The sequence below is a fragment of the Camelus dromedarius genome, chromosome 8 (assembly GCF_036321535.1).
Source record: "Camelus dromedarius isolate mCamDro1 chromosome 8, mCamDro1.pat, whole genome shotgun sequence".
NCBI lineage: Eukaryota > Metazoa > Chordata > Mammalia > Artiodactyla > Camelidae > Camelus > Camelus dromedarius.
This window is the reverse complement of record NC_087443.1, coordinates 23,926,952-23,949,615: the sequence shown is the minus strand read 5'-3', so window position 1 is coordinate 23,949,615 and position 22,664 is coordinate 23,926,952. Positions and strand designations below refer to the sequence as shown.

At 38.1% G+C, this 22,664-nt stretch overlaps 1 pseudogene; it reads right to left on the bottom strand.

The window, feature by feature from the left end:
• Positions 1-1,481: 1,481 nt before the first annotated feature.
• Positions 1,482-22,664, bottom strand: part of LOC105092496 (serine/threonine-protein kinase MARK2-like) — a 63,710-nt pseudogene continuing 42,527 nt past the window's right edge.

Below are 22,664 nucleotides of genomic sequence, written 5' to 3'. Positions count from 1 at the left end.
AATGGCCAGGAAAGTAAATCATATATCAAATAAAGCCAATTCCTTCACTCTCCCTAACTGATTATTGTTCCTTAGAAGATAAAATATTTAATTTATCCTAGATCTACGGAATCCAGGTGCTCTTACTATTGAACAGCTTTATTGCAATAGGTAAGATGTGTTCATCTTAGCACTTTATAATTTTGCCCAGAAAACATTTATACTCATGAGGTCATTTGGTTGAGCTTTATTGGCTTCTATTTATTCCAGAGAAAAGAATTTTATTTTTCTTTGCAGAAGTAGCTGAGTGCTTTCCTGTCTTCTCATGCCATCCTTGATTTTAAGTGATTACAGTTTAAACCATCTGACCCAGAGATTTTTATATCTATGTGCTTCCCTTTGGCTCCAGAGGGCATGATGTGAGTGCATTTGCTACCTAACCTTAGTCTACTATTATAAAGAACGGTTTACTCAGATCAGCTCAAAGAAATGCTGATAGACATTATGAGTTAGTAGCAGGACAGCAGAGAGGAGAGAGAGAGAGAGAGGTGTATGTGTGTTTCCATTTGGATGGTTTCTCATTAGTTCAATAGAACAATCTCCTCTCTGCCACAAAAACAAGAAATTACAGAGAAAGTCAGGAGAGAGAAGTGGCCCAGAAGGAAACACAGCTGTCTACAGAGGGGACAGAGTGCTGGCCTGGCAGCTGGGGCCAGCCTACCTCTCTTCTTGTTTCCCTAGTGGCTCCTGGCAGTCTTTTTAAGCTTAAACTCCATGGGTGTTTTAGAGGCAATGTTTCTGAAGACCATACGAATGCTAGATATCCATGTATGTCCAACCCATGGAGAGACCTCGGTGGCACTTTGCACACGTCCATCTTCCACTGAATGTAGTCCTATTGGCCCTGGGAGCTATACACACAGAGCAGCAAGTGTTTTTTGTTTAGCTCACACTGGCAGCTGTTTGCATGCAGGACCTTACAGATCTTCCAATAGACTCCATGAGCTTATGGTCTTCATACTCTATGTAGAGTGAGCAGCACTTAGCCTCACTGAAATTCTTTTATCATTGCCTCTGCTGCGCACCATGTGAAGTGTGAGCATCCCCAGCTAGGTCTGCCAACCCTGATCACCGCTACAGGGAGAGGCTGAGGTCTTCCCACAGGGCAAATGCTGCTGGTTGAGTATATGTCAGAATTGTTCAGCATGGAAAGAGTTTCTTATGGGGGCTCCATCATTTCGGGGAGACATGGGACATGCTGATGGGGCCATGCTAAGGCACCTCACCATTCCTGAGCCCTGGCTGAGCTGCACCAAGGCTGCTGTGGGTTTCTAGTGCAAACGGGCAAAGCTCTGCCGACCACAGCAGAAGTCGAAGACACGGAGGCGCCAGAACTTAGTCTGGTTTGGCTCTGTTCTTTCTGGCTGAGACCGGCCATCACCAAGATTCGGGGATTCCTGTTTTGAGCTTTTGCTGGTGGAGAGATGGCTGTTTTAGAGGAGTTATTTTCTTCCTCTCCAGGACAATAAGGAAGTGGTGGGCATGTTGGCCGTGCTACTGGCATTTTGTTCTGATTCCTGGTCCTCTGATGGCTGCCACCTTTTTCTGTACTGCTACCCTGAGAATTCTGAGAATTAGAGATGGGAATGACGGGACCAGCGTGATCGCTGAAATCCCACTGGTTGAGGTTGGCAGAGAGGCAGTTCTGTACCTCGTGGGTTGGGGAAGCACTGCTGCTGGTGGTCAGATTAGCTGAAGGCTGGGGCTTCGAGGTGATGGTGTAGCCCTCCAGTTCTGAGCTCTGGTGTCCCAGGAGCAGAGAGGTGGCCATCACCTCGGACTTCTGGCCCATCAGTGGCCCATCCCTGATCTCTTTCCACGTGTAACCTATTGATACTATCAACTCAGCTCTCCAGGGCTCTTTGCAGTCAGTGAGTAACTCCACATAAGGTTTTAGTTCAATTTTATGACCCCAGCTTATCCATGAATCTTTCTTAACTTGATCAAAAGTGCCTCTCTTGGTGGGAATGCTTCTCTTGGTGGAATTGAGAATGAGAAAGTTCCTGAGCAGGTTTTCACACTCCATGGACAAGCAGAAGGGAATATGGTAAATTTCACTCAGTCACTGCTCTCACGGCTCCTTGAGATCAGAAGGCAGGGGTCAGATGGCCACTGCATATAAGATGACCCTGAGGCTCCACACCTCCAATAGAGGTCTGTCTTAAATTTTGTCCTAGAATGGTTCTGGAGCAGCAAACTTATTGCCACAGAAATTATGCATCTGGTTGCCAAAGGTGAATTTGTTGCTGAAGCCAGAGTCTGCAATCTTGATGTTCGTGTTAGCACCCAAGAGCAGGTTTTCTGCCTTTTGGTCACTATAAACAATCCACTTCTGGTGGCACCACTGCACAGCAGATACTTTCCAGTGGAATTTTCTTCCAGCCTCTTTTCGTTTCATGTGCCATGAGCCACTAGGTAATCAAACACATCTCTTCCACTAGCATATTCCATGATGAGGTGAAGTGTTTTCTCAGTCTTGAGATTTAATTGCTTTTCCTCCCTTGGTGAAAATAAACCCTGAATTTTCTGAAATTTAATATTGAGTTTCATATTCAGTGCCAATTCACTCTCAAAACCACATATCTTGAAGATAAATAAAAAGACAGAGCCTAGAAATTTCAGTATTTATCTTGAGGTGATGAATTTATAATCCACTTAAGAAAGTGTTTGATTTCCCTCTAGTTAACTGTATCCAATAACTTTAAGGGGATATGTGAGGTATATAATCACTCATCATTGGTGGTCATGTAAATTGGTATAAATACCTTTCAGTGGGGATTTTATAGTATCAATCAAATTAAAAATTCTTTTAAAGAGCAGTTCCATTTTTACAAATTTATTCTATAGAAATGCTTACTTGGACACAAAGATGTGTGTTCAAGGATGATCATAATAGCATTATTTATAATAATGAAAAATATTTGTATGAATAGCCAAGACATAGAAACAACCCAAATGTCCCATGACAGATGAATAGATAAAGAAGGTGTGATACAAACACAAACACACACACACACACACACACACACACACACACACACAATGGAATACTACTCAGCCATAAAAAAGAATAAAATAATGCCATTTTCAGCAACATGGACATGGAGACCATCATTCTAAGTGAACTAAGCAAGAAAAAAGAAAGAAAAATACCATATGATATCACTTATATGTGAAATATTTTTAAAAAGACACAAATGAACTTATTTACAAAACAGAAACAGACTCACAGACATAGAAAACAAAGTCATGGTTACTAGGGGGAGAGCGAGTGAAAAGGCATAAATTGAGAGTTTGAGATTTGCCAATACTAACTACTATATATAAAATAGATAGGCAACAAGGTCCTACTGTATAGCACAGGGAACTGTATTCAATATCTTGCAGTAACCTATAATGAAAAAGAACATGGAAAGGAATATATGTACGTATATGTATGACTGAAACATTATGCTGTACACCAGAAATTGACAGAACATTGTAAACTGACTATACTTGAATAAAAAAAAATTTGTATGGATGGACCTAGAGATTATCATACTAAGTGAAGCTAGAAAGAGAAAGACAAACACCATATGATATCACTTATATGTGGAATCTAAAATATGATACAAATGAACTTATTTACAAAACAGAAATAGACTCACAGACATAGAGGACAAACCTGTGGTTGCCAAAGGGGAAAGGGATGGGTGAGGGATAAATTAGGAATTTGGGATTAGCAGACACAAACTACTATATATAAAATAGATAAACAATGAGGTCCTACTCTATGGGCCAGGGAAATATATTCAATATCTTGTAATAAACCATAATGGAAAAGAATATGAAAAAGAATATATATATATATATATATATACATACATACATACATATATATAACTGAATTGCTGTACATCAGAAACTAACACAATATAGTAAATCAACTATACTTCAATAAAATTAAAAAAAAATTTGTAATGATGAAAAATATGAGCTAAGATGAATACCGCTGCTAGAAAGATGATAAATTATCTATGGTACATTCACACTTTGCTTAATGGATTCCTATCCTCTTGCTCATCCAGATAACCTTTATCCTTGTGATTTTTTTAGAGATGTAGAGAGACCATCAATACTTCTCAAAACCACATCCAGTTCCTGCTCCCAACCATGTGGTTTAAGATGGAAGTTGGCATATTTTAATGATCCTGTCCTGTAGGCCACTGTTGAATGCTCCAGACTGTATATCTGAACAAAGATGTGACAATCAGGATTCCTCAGTTTCTTACATACGGTTGATTGATCCAGAGATGGATACCGAACCCCAGCTGAACCAACCAGAGTCACACCATAGAGTTTTCAAAGTGGGACTGACAAAGAGGAATCTGGGAATTATTGGTAGCCACATCCCCTTCATGTCAAAGTTATTTGCTTTGCAATGAGACAATCCAGCTGACACTACACAAGAATCTGAACTTAGAGAAGAGTGTTCTAAATTTTGGTTTCGAGCACTACTGAGGCCCAACTTCACCTTCTGATCTTATAGTCAATTGTTCAATCCTTCCTTGGAATTCATAAACCAAAACCTTCTCCTTTAAACTAAAGCAGATCAAACTGAGTTTCTGTTTTGATACTGTATTGGTGAAATAAAAAGGCACATTTCATCAACAATATGAAGAGTTTGGTATAATTTTTACCAAACTTACACCTTATTTGGATATGAATATAAACATTGTCATAGAAGATACACAGCAAAGTGCTGACAGTGCTTTACCCTTGGAGCAGTGGGCAACAAGAGAAGGTAATTAAATTACCTTCTTGTGTTAAATTAATTAAAATCTTGTGTTTTTAATATTGTATACTTTAATATTGACTAAAATTTTAACTATTTAAACTCTATTCAATTTGTAGTTGAAAAATACTTTAAAAAGTCCATCAAGTAAAAACTTCTAGGAAGAATACATTTTTAAAAAGGCCAAACAAATGCTTTTCAACCACTGTATCTCAAACATTCTGATACCAAATGCACCTGCCTTAACTCGGTCCACAGTGAAGCCAGTAGAGAATTGTGACGGCTTCTGATAGAAAGCCAAAGTTGCAGAGCGACTTCCCAACTCACAAATGCCTAATTTATGAACACCTGGCACATACAGAGAAAGATCCTGGCCCAAGCTAACTTGCCAGGAGACAGCACAGCAGAGCGAAAAATGCCTCAGCTTTGCATTTTGAATTGTGCCCTTCCGTTTACTAGCTATGGGATATTAAGTGAGATATTTAGGCCTTCCGCACCTCAGTTCCTCATCAATAAAATGTGCTAACCATGATTCTTAACTCCTAGGATTGCTACAAAGTTTAGCAGAAATAACGCATGACCAAGCCTGGAACATGCAATGCACTCTATGCAGATGTTAGCCATCAGTGTCATTGGAAGGCAGCTTGGCCTCTAGGTGCTCAAGATTTCGCTGCATCACTGTCTTTTTTCTCTAATGGAAAGCTGGATATCTGTTACCAGGTACAGACAGAAAATCCCTCGGAGTAATGGTTTGCCTGTCATGGTGACAAATTTCAACATGTTAGAATCAACATCCTCAGAATTAATTCTTGTCCCATATATCTGCATGTCACTTGACTAGACCAGAGCTATCCTTAAGTTTGTTAAGTTTATCACAATAAAAGCAGAGAAATTGTTCTATTTCATCTATGCCATTTCAAACATTCTAAGATTCATGGTTTTTTTTTTCCCACATAGTACAAATTCCTGAAGTCTGATATCCCTTAGAGTCGATGAAGTGTTTTAATATGCACCATCCAGGCAGCAGGCCAGGAGCTACTTGTGTTGTAGGTGGTTATTGCCTGATATGGGCAGGCATGGCCAAAGCCATCGTTGTATCAGGGTTTATGTATTATTCACATTGCTAGAACTAGATGTGTTTAGTTGCCTTTTAAAATGCCATCAAACACTATGACCCAGCAGTGAAAGAGAAGATGTTGAATATTCAAAAAATTACAGAATAGAGCAGCATGATATATACAAAAACTCTGTATCTAAATACATCTAAAATAAAATTTCTACCTAAGAAAGCATTGCTTTGGAAGTTGATTATGCTTTATCTTACTGTGCCGTTCATAAGATAATGACACTGTAATAATATAATTTAGGTTCAAATATATAGAGTGAGCCACATCAAGAAATATGGGGTCTTCTTCACCCCTGGGGTTTCCCACTTCACTCTGGACAACGTCTTCCAAAGCAGCACCTACCAACCACAGGCTACATGCCAGGCCTACTGGTGGCACTGTTTTTCTTCCACCAGAGGTCAAAGATTTTCTTTCTACATTTTATCCAAAACAAAGACCTTTCTACCACCATCATTTGCAGGGGCTGCAGTTTCACTTCTGATCCTAGACGTTTGCTGCCATTACGGGTAAAGGGATTCAGTGACTGAGCTAGAGTCTGCTTTTGATACAGAAACCTTGACATGTGGACCCTGCCACTGAGGCAGGTGATTCGTAGGGAAAAATGTCCTTGTAGAAAGGACGCGATACTTACTATGAGCTATAAACTTTATCTAGTCCTCAAATATCTATTAAACTCACAATGTAGATGCAGTGCTAACATCAAATCTCTAGTATATGAGATCATCTCAGTTTGGGAATACATGGTCAAAGAAAGCATCTAAGAAAGAATTGAGAAGTACTGCCCCTGGTTGGTGTCCCTGAGAGGGGAGCACATACAGGACCACTCAGAGAACTGCCACAAAATTTTGGTTGTACTAATAATCCAAATATGAGAGTCAGAAAATTTGGGTCAGCGAGGAGAGAAGTGGGAGTTTTCCAGCAGAAAGAAGAGATTTTCTTATTGAGAAAACCCATTATGATGGAGAGGAAGCCAACAACTTCCAAGAGATAAATCTTAAAGATGAAAGAAGTTCCCAGGAGACATGACAGTGGCTCTGCCTTCCATACACAGAACGTTCCCACTCAAAAGCCTCCTGTGAGTCTTTAACTCAGGAATCACTTTCAGCAGTGGGAAGCATTCACATTACGAAAGGTAGGTACATCGGGATGAGATGTGCTGAAGGTACCACAGTCTCATGCCGCCACTTCACGTTGACTCTTGGACATCCATCATCTCTTTGAGTAAAATGTCAGATGGGAACATTTTCTACTTAAAATGTTTCTTTTTTTTTTTTTTCATATCTGCCCCACTCTAACTTTTCCCCTAGTGTTGTTTGGTTGAATTTCCACAGTTAACTGTAACTGTACTGTAATCCAATTAAGGCAGAATTTCTAAATTGAAGCCCTCAGGACACCACAGGAAGATTCATTGCTTACCTGTAGTACCCTGATAGTTTTATTCCCTGCTAGATTGGGGATTAATGAGGTATTTATGGAGAAAACATTAGAATTATGTATTATGCATGGTATTGTGTTTTTGAGGAAATATGATTTAAGTTTCAAAAAATTTATAACCAGGCTTTGTAATTGATGCTTATTTTAAAGTGAGTTCTACCTGGGTGAGAACAGCACACTTGGGGAAGCTCGTGGGAGCCTTCTGACTTCACTTTAGGTACATCTGAAAATGGATTTCAATTCTTGAATTTCCTATGTTTGTGTCAAGCCCTTGCTATCACACTAAAATTTTGTCTTTCCCTCTTCCTATTTTTCCTGTCACCCAACACCTAACAAAAAACTTTCGGAATACCTTTGACTTTGCATATAGTAGATTTTCAAATTTTATTTGTTGATTAAACAAATAAGTGTGTATGCAAGTGAATGCATGAGTGAATAAACAATGACTCGAAAAGTTGATTTTCTGGCTTAATTTAAAATCTACTTGTAGTTCTAAACTTTGATGAACAGACTTACACTGACATGGTTGTGGTCAATAGGTGACATTCTTTCTCCCTTCCCTTCTTTGAGATGCACAGTCATACCCCTCCCCTCATGCCTACAGGACCCCTCCTGTCTCCAGGAAATGGAAGAGCCAAGCCACTCTCCTGACTAGCTGGTCCTTCCACTGACTTTTGGATAAACATCACTTGGCAGCTTTCCCTAGAAAAAGATGACACGTTGAATGTCTAAATCTGACTAAACCAGCATCTTCTCTCTCCCACTCTCTCTCCTTTTTTCTGCCTTCCACATCCTGCTCCCATCTTTCATCTATCTCCTAATTCCTCAGTATGATACCTGCTTCTGACTTTTCAACTATAGCCTCATTATCTCCTACTGATTAAATCACACACCTCTTCAGCATCTTCTTCCCAAATTCTGTGGATATCTTTTATTTAGATCCTAAGTCCTTTAGCCACATCTCACGATCTACTTATGCGGTTATATATGTGTTACAAATGAACTTGTATTTATGCCATTAAAGCACAGTCAGCTTTTGCCATTCATTGCACTGCTTGTTGCTATTCAACTGTTTTCACTTCCCTGGTGTGATGCCCAACTCCCAGGGGTTCACGTCACTGCCAGGGGACAACGAACAGCTGGACAGTTAAGGTCCAACACACACCAACTCCCACTTAGGCTTCAGATGCAGAGACCAGCAGTTGAAATAAAGCAACATGTATTAAATGTAAAATTTGGGGATAAGTCACACACACATGCACATACATAATTTGATTTTATCATCACAACCCTATAGTTTTGACACAATGATCTCATTTTATAGAGTGTGAAATTAAGCCTTGAGAGATGGCTTAAACACAGGGGCGGATCTCACTCTTGGAAGGGCAAGATTAGATCTCAAGTCTCTCCATTTTTACTTTACCTTGCTCTTTTTCAAGACAAAACTTGGCCGGAAACACATTTACTATCGCCTAGTTCCAGAACTTTTTTTTTTTTTCATGCTGAATGGATATCCTGTACCCATTTAGCAGTTAACTTCCCAGAGAGATGTTGGCTGCACATTGTAAATATAATTGATGCCACTGAATGTACACTTCAAAATGAATAAAATGTTAAGTTTTCTATTATTTGTATTTCAGTACAATAAAAAGAACCAGACACACACACACACACACACGCACACACACATTTACAATCTTCCTTTTCCCACTGTTTTTCATAACTCCCTTTCCTTAAAAGTTACATCAATAATTAGAGTCCAGGATGAAATACCTAAGCTGGTTTTATTAAGTTAAAATATTGTATACTATTTTCTTTTTATTACCTGCCTTTTGCCTTCACCTGGTTAAATACAGATTTTGAGGCACAGGGATAGAGACAGTATTATCATTTATCAAAAGCTGCACTTCCCAGAGGGGCTGCAACGAGTTTTAAAACACTAAAGTTTTCTACTCTAGCAATACCATTTCTCAGAAATGCACCATTTGCACAAAGAATTTCATGGTATTTTATTTGGTCTGTTGGATATAAAATGAATTTTGGGGCTTTCACTTCAGTTTCGACCTGACAAGCCCTTGACATGATGTTGATGACTTCCAAATCTCCTTTCCAGCCCACACCTCCTTCCTGAGCACTAAACCATATATCCAACAGCCTACTGGGCATCACTGTGATATCCCGCAGACACCTAAAACTTAGCTTGTCGAAGGCTGTACTCATTACTTTGCACTCTCAGACCTGCTGCTGCTTCTGTATTTTTGATTTTGCTGAAAGATGTAACTGTGCACTCACATGTCCAAACAAGACATCGAGGCATCATTCTCAAATTTTCCTCTCCCACCCACTTCCCAATCAATCATCACATTCTTTAGAGTCCATCACAGTATCTTGCAAGGTCTATTTCAAAGGATCAGCCTACACACACCTACACGAGAGTGCACATGCAAAGCTTTCCTTCTTGATTGCCTAGTATGATGTAATCAGCTATCCATTTGCTCTGGTAAATTGATCTCTGTAGACACAGAATCTCGGCCAAATGAAAACTTGGGAAAATAAATCAACAGAAGATAAAGGGAAAAATGCATCATTTACCAGAAGCCTTTTACTACCCAGTTTAATTCTCTGTTGTATTTTGTTCTTGTGAAATCAATGGATGTTTAAATGGTAGAAGCCAATGTGATGCTCTTTCTTCCTTAGATCAGGTCTAGATAAACAGCTTTCCCTCCATCTTGCTCACCACCTCTTGGAGAAACAAGTGTAGACCATACTGAGAAATTATTTTAAAGTATAAACAGATGTGTTTACCTGATGTCACACTTGCTTTTGCCCAGAGGCTAAAGGCCACTCCCCTCCTTCTCTTATCTTAGGTACTTCTAATTTAATTAGGAACTTCTTCTAGTTTAAAGTTGGACATTAAAAAAAAAAAAAAGCCTTTCCTTGATCTTTTGATTAGATTTGACTAGAATGGGAAATCATGCCAAAACAGAAAGGCTAATGAGAAATAGCAACTCAACACTATCTTCCAAAACTTTTGACACTTGTGAAAAGGATGTCAAAAGAAATGATTAAGTAGGAAGGATTATATGGTAAGTCCCTCAATTTCCTGCCTAGCTCCACACACCAGTGAGATGCAAAAGTCAGAAGCAGCCATATGTGCTACCTTCATTCTCAAGGAACACTCCTCTTACCACGACACATAAGCATGGTCTCTCTTTCGATGAATCTCCTAAAAATAATGGTTTCAGAAAACAAATTATTCCCTTTAGAAATGTTTAATCAAAAAGAGCCACAAGATCAAAGATGGCATGAGAAGCAAATACAAGTAAACCAAAGGACATAGAAACTATATTCATCATAAGAAATAATAATTGCACAGGAAGTCTTAAGTATTTCACTATGGATTTTAAAATGTAATGAAACAACTGATAAAAGCAAGATGACACAGGTAAAGACGTGAATTTAAACAAGATGGTAAGATTAAAATATGATGAAACGTGAAGAGAAGAGCTAAGAAAAGAAATGAGAGGACAATAAAAATCACTGGAATAAAGGTAAAAATGTCAATGATAAGAAGATACACATTACTAAATCATTTGTAAGGGTCATAAAAGACAGGATTTCAAAAAGGCAAGCAAAATGAAATGGATATAAATTCATTTTCCTTAAAGGATTATGAGAAAATAAAAGGCAAAGGAGATACAAAAATTGCATAAGTTGAGTAACTAAAGAAAAACATTAGAATATAATCCATCTTTAAAGATACTATTCAAGAAAACTTTTTAGAAACAAACAAGGTCTTAATATAGGGACCAAAAAAAGAGAAAGAAAGAAAGAAAATAATAAATCTGGGTCCTAGGAAAACCTGACAGAGAAGATCAACACAAATAAATGCCCTGTTTTATTCAGCTTTGCAGCCAGATAAAGATCAGGTCACTTAAAAACAGGAAAACAATGTTGGCCTCAGACTGCTCCCCAATCCTATTCAATGCTGAAAACAATAGAACACTAAAAAAGTTCTCAAAGAAAAAAAAAGTCTGAGTCAAAAACTGTACGCACAGTCATTCAGACATAAACAAAACAGATGAAATTTTTGCAGTGTACAAAATCTCTGGAAATATGATTACTTTCATCCTTTTTAAAAGAAACCATTAGAGGATACATTTTAGCCAACTAAGAAAATAAGGGAAAAACAATGGCAAAAAGCCAGGTAGAGGGTATTAATGTGTTCAGCTAAAAAACAATTTTTTTTAATGTGTGAATAATATTTACAAAACAGTAAAATATATTATAAATATGGGCAATGTAAATGTAATACAACTAACATTAGTTTGGAAATATTTTTGGTCATTGTTTCCACAAAAATTTTTTTCTGTCCTTCCTCACTCATCTCTCCTTCAGGAATTCTTGTGACACATATGTCAGGGCATTTGCAGTTGCTTCAACTGATATTCTGTTCATTTTTTAATATATTTCTTGTGTTTCATTTTAGACAGTTTTATTGCCATTTTTTCCCATTGCTCTTGCTTCTGCTATTAATCCCATCCAGTGTACACTGTTCATCTTAGACCATGTCGTTCTCATTTCTACAAGTTCTATTTCAGTTTTTGTTTTATTTCCTATGTGATCACTTAATTTTTTAAAAATAAGGCATACAATTATAAAAGTTATTATAATGCTTTTATATCCTAATTCTAACATTTGGGTCAGTTCTGGGTCCATTTAATTAATTGTTTGTTCTCCTCATTATGAATCATATTTTCCTGTTTCTTTTAATTCCAGGTAAACGTTTTTCCCATTTAAATTATACTTATTTTCCCAAGTTATTTAAATTTATTTAAAAGATTAGGAGATTTATATAAAATAGACTGTAAGGGAGGGCATAAAAATAACAGATTTTTGACAATGTCAATATATTATGTTTATATACTTAACAATAATTATACCAAATGCAATTCTAAATGTAAGCTGGTCATTGATGAAGTATTTTCATAAATTAAAATATTTTATATTCTTAAACCAGTTAGGGACATTACTAATACTTAAGTCATAATCTTAGATGAACAGAAGTTAACTTTTGGCCCTTTTTATTATTTAATATCAGATTACTTTCCACTTTTTGGAGTAGACATTGAGCCAATGAATTTCAGAATCCTAGAGTGCAAAAATAATACTTAGAAATCATATATTGTCAACTATCAATTTACTTCATGTGGATCTCTAGCTCAAGAATAAACTACATTGTGTGTACGTGAGTATGGGTGTGTGCGAGTGTATTTATTCCACACAATTTTATCCCATGTTTAGGCTCATGTACCTACCATGACAGTCAAGATACTGAACAGTCTGTTAGCACAAGGACCTGTTGCATAGCCCTTTCATAACTACACCCACCTCTCCCCCTCCCTACATCTCTAAACCCTGGCAGCCTTTCATCTGTTCTCCATTTTAAAGATATTTCAAAAAATATTTCCAATTCTGCCTGTAAGGAGTTTAGAAGCAAACATTCCATCCTAACAGCAAAAAAAAAATGCTAACAGACTGAAAAATCCACTACTCTTCTAGATTCCATAAGAGAGGTGAGGACACAGGGCAAACTGCTCCCCTCAAAATTGAAGAGAGAGAAAGGTGAATACAGGCAGTCATGACCTACCAGACCAGAGACTCACTAGCATAAACTGCTGTGGGAACCAGCACCCGGGTAGGAAAACCTAAATTGCAATTGACAACTTGCTGCAGGTCAGCGTGGACAACTCCGAAAGTTAAAACCTCCAGGGAAACCCATTCATACTGTAAACTCTTACAATATTGTGGGATTTCCCTCCAGACGCTTGACGAGGTTCCCATACTAAGTATCAAAGAAAAAAATCCCCTTCTGCTTTTGCAAGGGGAAGGGTAAAGAAACCATTCTGAAATATACCGGAGCACTTTGTTCTTTACAAATAAATCTGCCCTTACAGGAAACTAGTTAACCGGAGCCTAACTGGCTGGGGTATTATCAGAGCCTAACTCACCTGGAGGAGTGCCCAACTCCAGCCCACTCTGGCCATTCTGTTCCACCCAAAAAGGGAGAAAAAAAATCCAAGAAACACTTGTGAAGTTCATAGTTCAGAGGCGTAGGCTCACTAAAAGACTGCGACCTAATCATAGGGAACCTTCCCTTCCTCCCTCCCCTCACCACGTTACTAAAAGTCTACTTACTGCAGTTCTTTTATTCAATGTCTAGCTATCTTGAAAAAAATTATAAAGCATGCCAAAAGGCAAAAAAGAAAGAAAGAAAGAAAGAAAGAAAGAAAGAAAGAAAGAAAGAAAGAAAGAAAGAAAGAAAGAAAGAGAGAAAAAACCTCCACAATTTGAAGAGACAGAGCAAGCCTCAGAACCAGATATGACAGGGATGGTAGAATTATAAGAATGGGAATTTAAAACAACTATGATTAATATGCTAAGGTCTCAACTGGATAAAATAGATAGCATGCAAGAACAGATGGATAATGTAAGCAGAGAGATGGAAAACCTAAAAAAAGTACCAAGGAAAAATGCTAAAGATAAAAAAATCACTGTAAGTGGAAATAAAGAATGCCTTTGATGGGCTCGTTGGTAGACTGAATGTGGCTGAGAAAAGAATCTCTGAGCTAGAGGATATATCAATAGAATCCTCTAAAACCAAAAAGAAAAGAAAACAAAGACTGGAAAAGAACAGAGCAGAATATCCAAAGACTATGGGAAAACTACAAAAGGTGTAACATATTCATAATGGGCATACCGGAAGGAAAAGAAAGAAAGAAACAGAAGAAATATTTGAAATGATAATGACTGAGAATTCGCCTAAATTAATGTCAGATACCAAGTCAGAGATTCAAGGAACTCAGAGAACAATCAGCAAGATAAATGTCAGAAAAATTACAGCTAGGCATATAATGTTTAAATTACAGAAAAATCAAAGACAAAAATTCTTAAGGAAGCCAGAGGGTAAAAGACACCTGACCTATAGAGGAACAAAGATAAAAAATGACGTCTGACTTCTCCCCAGAAACCTTGCCATCAAGAAGAGAGTGGAGTGAATTGTTTAAAGGGTTGAGACTCCAACACCCTTCCATCAATGGACAGATCCAGCAGGTAGAAAATGAGTGAGGACATAGCTGAACTCAGCGGCATCATCAGTCAACTGGATCTAATTGACTTCCGCAGACTGCTTCATCTAACAACACCAGAGTATCCATTTCCTCCAGCTCAAATGGAAAATTCACCAAGATTTCCACCTTAGGAAACGAGAGGAAAAGAGCAAATTAAATCCAGAGTAAGCAGAAGAAAAGAAATAATAAGAATTAGAAAAGAAATCAATGAAATTAAAACAGGATATCCATAAGAACATCAACAAAACCAAAAGCTGATTTTTGAGAGATTAATAAATCAAGAAGCCTCTAGCCAGGCTAAGAAAAAGAGAGAGAGAGAGGACTCAAGCCACAAAAAAGCAGAAATGAAAGAAGGGACATCACTAAAGATCATTTGGTCAAAGGATCATAAAGGATACTATAAGCAGCTCTACAACTCCAAATTTGATAACTTAAGATGAATAAACCAATTCCTCAAAAGACACAATTTGCCAAAATCCACACAAGACGAAAAGGACAATCTGAATAGGTCTGTATGTATTAAACAAATTGAATTAATAATAACCTTCCAAAACACAAAGCACTAGGACCCAAGTAAGTTCTCAGGTGGTTTCTACCAAAATTTTGATTAAAAAATTTTACCAATTCTCTACAATTTCTTTCAGAGGATAAAAGCAGAGGAATATTTTTGAACTCATTCTATGAGGTCACCATCACTCTAATATTAAAAAACAGACAAAGGTATTACAAGAAAGGAAAACTACAGGACACTATCTCTTCTCCTTCTGGGACTCTAATAATTTGCAAATTGTTTCTTTTGATGGATTTCCATAGGTCATTCTTCTCATCATTCTTTTTTTTTTTTTTTTTTGGTTTTCTTTTAACCAGGTGATTTTAAAAGTTCTGTCTTCACAGATTGTTACTTATGCTTGATCCATTCTGTTGTCAATGCTCTATATTGACTTTTTAAGTTTCATTCATTTGTATTTCTCAGCTCCAGATTCATTGCTTGGTTCTTTTTACAATTTCTACCTGTTTGTTAAACTTCTTGTTTTGTTTTTATATTGTTTTTCTGATATCATTCACTTGTCTTTCTCTGTTCTCTTGTAGCTCATTAAGCTTCCTTGAAATAGTTATTTTGATTTCTTTATTGAGTAAATCACAGATCTTCATGTCCTTGGGGTCAGTTACTGAAAGATTATTATGATCCTTCGTTGTCATGATTCCTTGATTTTTCATGTTCCTTGAAGTCTTGTGTTATTCACATTTGAATAGGTAGTTACTTCCTCCAGCTTTTACTAACTAACTTCAGGAGAGACATACCTCCCATCTGTCCTGCTAGGAATTCTGAGGTTAGCTCAGACCTTCTATGGATACACTTGTGCCATCCTTCTTGCTCCGTCTTATGGCAGAACTCTTAAGCCTTCTCTCAATCTGGCAATGCCCCATGCCAAGTGCTTACAGCCCCTGTTTTGCTTTCCCAAGGAAGGAGCAAAACTCAAGTTTGTAGTCTCTTCCTAGCCTGCAGATTCGAGTCAACTTGGTGTGTGTGCTCACTGGTCATCTGGCAAAGGTCACTCTCACCACAGTCAAAATCACGCACAGAGAACTCACCACATGGTGAGGGAATGCATGGGTGATGCATGTGGAACAGTGGGAGTGTCCATGGGCCAGTTGCAGGAATCCACAGGGGAGGCCTCCTCAGAAGCTCATGGGTAGGCTTCGTGATGGAGTCTGTGATGCAGTTAGTAAAATTCATGCTCTCTGACAGTCCTATATGAAACTCCTCCAGTCTCTTTTCAACCACAGTCATGGAGTTGATGACTTAGTACTCTGAATGTAGCGAGAGTGAAGTGGCCCTTTAGCATCTTTCTGCACAGCTGGAGAAGCAAGGCACTCACTCAAAGCTCTCTCTTTCTTTTGAGGGAGAAATCATGGGCTGAGATGCTTTTGTCACTAAATTGTGGCACCTTGGGGAAGTAATGATGCAGGTAGTCATCTGTTTCTTTTACCCTCTCCCATGTGTCCAAACTTGTATTTTTTGCCCCAGAAGAGTACTGAAACTTCAATTCTGGAAACTTGGACATCCACAAGGTCTCTCTTATCCATAAGTAATTGTCTAAGTCAGTATTTTCCAGGGACTCCCAGACAACGGTCAAGAAGGACTGGAGTTAGTTCATGAGCCACTGTAGGGTCAGGGTCAAGTTCAGGGTCCACAGCTTGGATCAAGGTCTGTATTCCTATTACCCAAAGCATATGTTGGGAAGACTCCTCCTGGGTCCCTTGGCATGTGGTGCTGGATCTCACAGCTCCCACAGCTCCCACAAAGGCAGTTTTGTCCATGGATGGATACCAGACTCTTGTTGAATGGGGAATATGAACAAGGGAGACCTTATTCAGCCATATTGCTGATGTCACTCCAAAAATAAAATCTTAATAAAAATAAAATTATGCCTAGGTATAAGGAAAAATAATAACATTGCAATGTGTTCACTTTTTTCTTATTTAAATATAATGCATATGGAAACTCTAGAACAAAGTATTGTTCATGGTTGCAAGTTTTCTCCAGTTCATTTGAGGTGGTTTTACATTAGTTCTAAATATTAACACTGCTGTCAATCATTAAGGAAATAATACAAAAAAGGCATACCTAAAATGCCAACAAATAATTTGAAGTGAAGTTTTAAGAAAGATTTAAATAATCCAAAAGAAGTTAGGTGATGGTAAACAGAGAAAGAAAAATTGTGGGGACCAAGAGAAAGAATAAAATGGTACAACTAAATCCAATCACATCTGTAATTATTTTAAATGTTACTGGAATAAACACACAAAAGAAAATGCAGAGATTTTCAACTAGTCAAAAAAAGCATAAATTGTCTTCACCTTGCATATAAGAACACACCGTGAATGTAAACACAAATGTAGGTTATATGTAAATGATGAAAAGGAGATACCTCATACAAACTGTAAGCATAAGAAGGCAAGAATTGCTGTATTGCTATTAGATAAAATATACTGTAAACCAAAGATATTTGATTTTGATGAAGAGGAGTATTTTATAATAATAAAAAGGTCAATTTAAGAAGAAGACATAACAAAATCATTTAACATGAACCAAAAATTGAAGTAATTAAAAGTAGCCAAGTCTGTCACCATTTTTGAAGATTTAACACTTCTCTCTTTCAACTGATGGAACAACTAGATAAAATATCAGGAAGACATAGATGATGTAAGTGATATGAGGAAAAGAAGTTAAGAAAAGACATAAAAGGCACAAAACAGAAAGATGTAAAACTCTCCCCTTTTTGGCGGGTAACATGATTATTTACATAGAGAAACCTAAGAAACTGACAGAACAATTATTTGAATAAGTGAATTTAATAATGTCACAGAACACAAGGTTTGTTTCCAAAAATAAGCATCTGTGTTTATATGTTACCATTAAAAATGGAAAATCAAACTAAAAATTTTGTTCTCTTGACATATCACCATCTAAACTGAGAGATGTATTTAACACAAGATATGTGAAGATATGTAGTTGCAGTGCACTGAAAACTACAAATATTACTGACAAATATTAAAGAACTAAATAATGAAAAGATATACTGCTTGGTAGTCAATATTAAGATATTGATTATTGCAAAATTAGTCTACAGATCTTAGGCAATTTCATGTCATATTTCTAACAAGTTTTTGTTGTAGTATTTGGTTAGCTAATTCTAAAATTAACACAGATATGAAAATGACATACATACATCTACAAATCCAAGAATTCAATGAACTCTAAATATGATAAACTCAGAGGCTATATCAAGATACATTATAGTTAAAGTAGCTAAAGCCAAAGACAAGAAAGAATCTTAAAAGCAACAAGAGAAAAAAAAAAGCAACTTATCAAGCATGAGATCCTCAGTAAGGTGGTTACCAGCCAATTTCTCATCAGAAACCAAGGAGGCAGGAAGGCAGTATGATGACATATTTAAAGTGCTGAGAGAAAAAAATGTCAAGAAATCATTCTTTATCTGGAAAATTTGTCCTTCAGAAATGAGGGAGAAATTAAGACATTCCTAGACAAACAAACAAACAAACAAACAAACCCTGAGTCCTTCAGGTTGAAATGAGGACAGGGAGTCCTTCAGATTGAAACCACAAAACCTGCCCTCTGAGAAATCCTACAGGGAGTCCTTCAGATTGAAATGAGAGGACACTAGACAGTAACCTGAAGTCATACGGGGAAATACAAGCTTACAGTAAAGGTAAATACATGGATCATATAAAAGCCAGTATCACTGTTTTTTGGTTTTTTTTTTGTAACCCCAGTTTTTATTTTTCACACAAACGCATAACAATAATTATAAATCTGTGTCTTGGGGCATACAGTGTCTAAATCAAATTTATCCAAAGAAGACAGACAAATGTACAGTAATCACAAGAAATGGTCCTAAACATCAGTAGTCTTTAGGGAAATGCAAATCAAAGCCACAATGAGGTATCACTTCACATCTTCTAAGATAGCTATAATTAAAAAAAACAAAAACAGAAAATAACAAATGTTGGTGATGGGAACATTGCTGATGGGAATGTAAAATGCTTGGCAGGTCAGCAGGGGAAAACAGTTGGGCAGTTCCTCAGATAGCTAGACATAGAATTACCACCTGGCCATGGTTCATAGCAACTTCATGACAGTGTCCTAAGACGTCACATTCTGGAGCTCATTTCTGCTTAATGATATAAATCATCTATTACTTAAAATAATACCTGTTTATTCTCTTTTAGTAATAAGCTTCTGATTTTTTTTTCTATTACGTTTGGCAAATCTACAAAGAAGTCAGATCCTATGGAGTGGAAATGAAGTAACAGTCAGATACAAAGAATCAGCTTAAGAGATCAGATGATGAAACCTGGGCTGTAAAGGTCTTATTCCCGCAGACCTTTTCCTCTCCAACATAAAGATTGATTTAAGCCATTATTGTCTCATGCCTGGAATGTTGCCAGCATCCTTCTGTTCTTCCTACTCTCTGGTTCACCTCCCTCCATTCTATCTTTAACGTTGCATCAAGAAGAATCTCTCTGAAAAGTAGGTCCAATCACGTAACTTCCCTGTATCCCTGTCTGTTCATATCTCCCCTGAAATAAGACCAACATTCTGTCAGCACGACCAAACAGGCCCTCTACCACCTGTTCCATCACAGAATTGTCCACATAGTTGGTGCTTAGTAAATAAAAACTCACTCAGTGAATGATCAGTGGTTTCCACCAAGAAAAAGAAAAGAAAAAGCAAGCATAACGGTGGGGAAAATTGCTTTACTTTATATATACTTTCTGAGCGTCATCTTTGTAAAGGAGACTGAGAGAGGGAAGGAAAAGATTTTCAAACCGCAGATACGTGCCTTTTCTGCCATATCTCTTGCCCCAGACTTTAAGAATCTGAGAATCTAGCAGGAAATACAAGACTTGAACAGAAACTGCCATATGATTGGGACTTGATAAATGTGCAGAGGAAATTCAGTAGGAGAAGTTTCTATTTCCACCTTGGGGACTCAGAGAGGGCTACAGACATTTGATCTGGGACTTGAAGAAGGAGTAGGGCAGGTGGTAAGAGGCAGCTCTCCAGACCCTGGAGAAAGGCCCTTGGGTGTGTGAAGTTTAGGACAGCGGCACAAGCCATATACACTAATGAAGGGCTTAACAAGACTTGGCCAAGAGCAGTAAGGCTGGAAACCAGCATTGCTAGTCTTGAAGACTCCTAATTGCTAGTAAGAGAAATTATAAGTTGAGGTTTCTCTATGAAGACCCTTGAAGCCCTAGCTAATTCTCTGCAATGCCTGAACCCTGGCTGCTTTCTCTCCTGGCCTGCCCTCCCTACCTGGAATTCATTCAGACTCGCTCTCTCCTCCTTCCCCAACTCCATGACAGCAGGCTTCAGTCAGCTTCTTCCTGCCAGGGGAGACTGATTTCCAAAACCATTCTTCAGGTGGCTTTCTATTTCCCTAAGCCTGGGTTTTCTCCTCAGCAGTCTAGGAAACTGAGAGGGGAAAAAAAAAAACCAAAAACACAGATCTGCATTCTAATCATGGTTCTTCTGCCTGTAGATATGTGACTCTGGGCAAATTACTTAACCTCTCTGAGCCATCTGTAAAACAGTGATAATAACGCTTATCTTCAAGAGAGACCATGAGGGTAAAGGAAAATGTTTAAGCCCCTAGTTCTGAGAATGCTTCATACAGCGTTAGTTGTCTTCCCACTCCAGTCTCCAGGCTCAATCAGGTCAAATCTGGGGCCCCCACTTCCTCATCGCCCAAGCCCTCAGTTAGGGCAGCTTAATGAATTCTCCACTGTGATCATTACGAACTCTCCTGGTTTCCTGCTCAGAGGCCAAAAGACAGCATTACACAGCAAGGCTTAAAGTCTCCTTTTTAAACTTAAACGAGGCTCACTGGGGAGGCTAAAAGCTAAAGATTTGACCCGTTCTGGCATTTGAGCTGATTCACATTAGAACTGCCTTTGTAACAACTGGAGGGGAAAGAAGAACGCTCTAATCAGTCTAAGCCTGAGGAAAAGTAATTGCAAATTTATGGAGACAAAAACAGGTGTGTGAAATGGTGTGTAACGGGGCTTGCCACAATCTCCCAGGACATAGTTCCTGGTTGGGAGCCCTCACGCTAGAAAAGAATTAGGAGTATCTTGGCAAGATCGTGTCGCAGGAAGTGCAATATTTATTCAGCACATAGAGAGCCAGTGGATGCACTGGCAATTGCAGTGCAGGCTCTCTGATTTGATTTTGGCTGGCGTGTTATTTAGAGACTTAATCATATAATGCCTAGTGGCACCAAGTACCCACGCGGATCTGATTGAAGCCTTTGCTCCTGCTGCTTTCAGGGTGCAGATAACTGAGGGTGGCTGGGAGAAAATCATTTGCCTACTTGCATCAGGAAAAGTGGACAGCTCCTGGCTTCGGAGATCCAAACTACAATGAGAACATCCCTGCCTCCAGGTATAGAAAAGTTGTTGGACCCTGAAGATCTCTTACCCTTTGTAGCAACTTTGTAGGATTTGCTTGAGCCTAAGATGACACGGCTTTCTCTGACCAAAATTTGTTTAGTTACCTTTGAATCTAACTATTTCATAGATTCAGACTATCATAGAGGAAGGAATGAGTCGAATTATCTTATTTCAGAGATGAGGAAAATGAGACCCAAAAGGAGCGTAGCTTACCAGGATCACAGAGACGGTTACCAAAAAAAAAGCCAGTGTGAGAAGGGAAGTCTCCTGATTCCCAGAGTTACTCTTTTTATGGTATTTACCAAAGAAAAAAAAGTAGATAATCATGCTAAATTTATTTATTTTTCTTCCATTGAAACAGACAGTAGGACCCTTTGCCTTATTTCTCCAAAGTGCTAAGCTATGTGTGCAAAAGCTACATTGTCACTTTCTAAATTTTGCCTGTACTTGCAAATTTCAATCCCTTAATCGATATTTGGTACCATGTTCTTTACAGCTTGACTTTAATAGAGTTAATAGGAAATAAAATCTTCAGTTACATCCCTATTCTTCTATTTCCACACTATATTTAAACCTCCAAAAGTTGAGGGGCTCTGATGGGTCCATTTCCATGAGCAGACAATTGTTTTTCATGATTCTTTGGCCAGATAACTCTGGAATCCTTCCTTTTACATTCATCAAAATGAATGCTCCTGGCTTGCCCAAGCTTATTTTTTCTCAAATCACTTTTTAGGATAGCCAAAGAAAATTCCCATAGTTCTGAATATGATTGGGTATGAAGAGCTTTAGGCATGAAAATCCCCAGATGGCATCAGAAGTCTGTAAGAGACTGGGAGCAGGGAGGGTGACGGGATGGAGGGCAGTAGTGTTACCCCAATCCTCCTTGGTCCTAGACTCCTGTGCATGGAGCACATGACTGTGTCTGTCTGTTTAGCTAACTGACTACCTGTCCTCTCTCTGTCTACCTCACTATTATATCTCTATCTAACAAGAAACTGTGGACAGAGAAAGAAGAAATCAGCTTCCTGTAGTCCTGTTTATCCATGGTTCCAAGGAAATTCCCAAATGCCGGGCACCTGCCCTTAGTGGGAATGAATGCAGTTGTAGTGACTGCTTTGAGACCATTGGTTGCCAGCTCCTGTGCTCCTGGCTCTGTTGCTTTCACAAGACAAGCTGTTG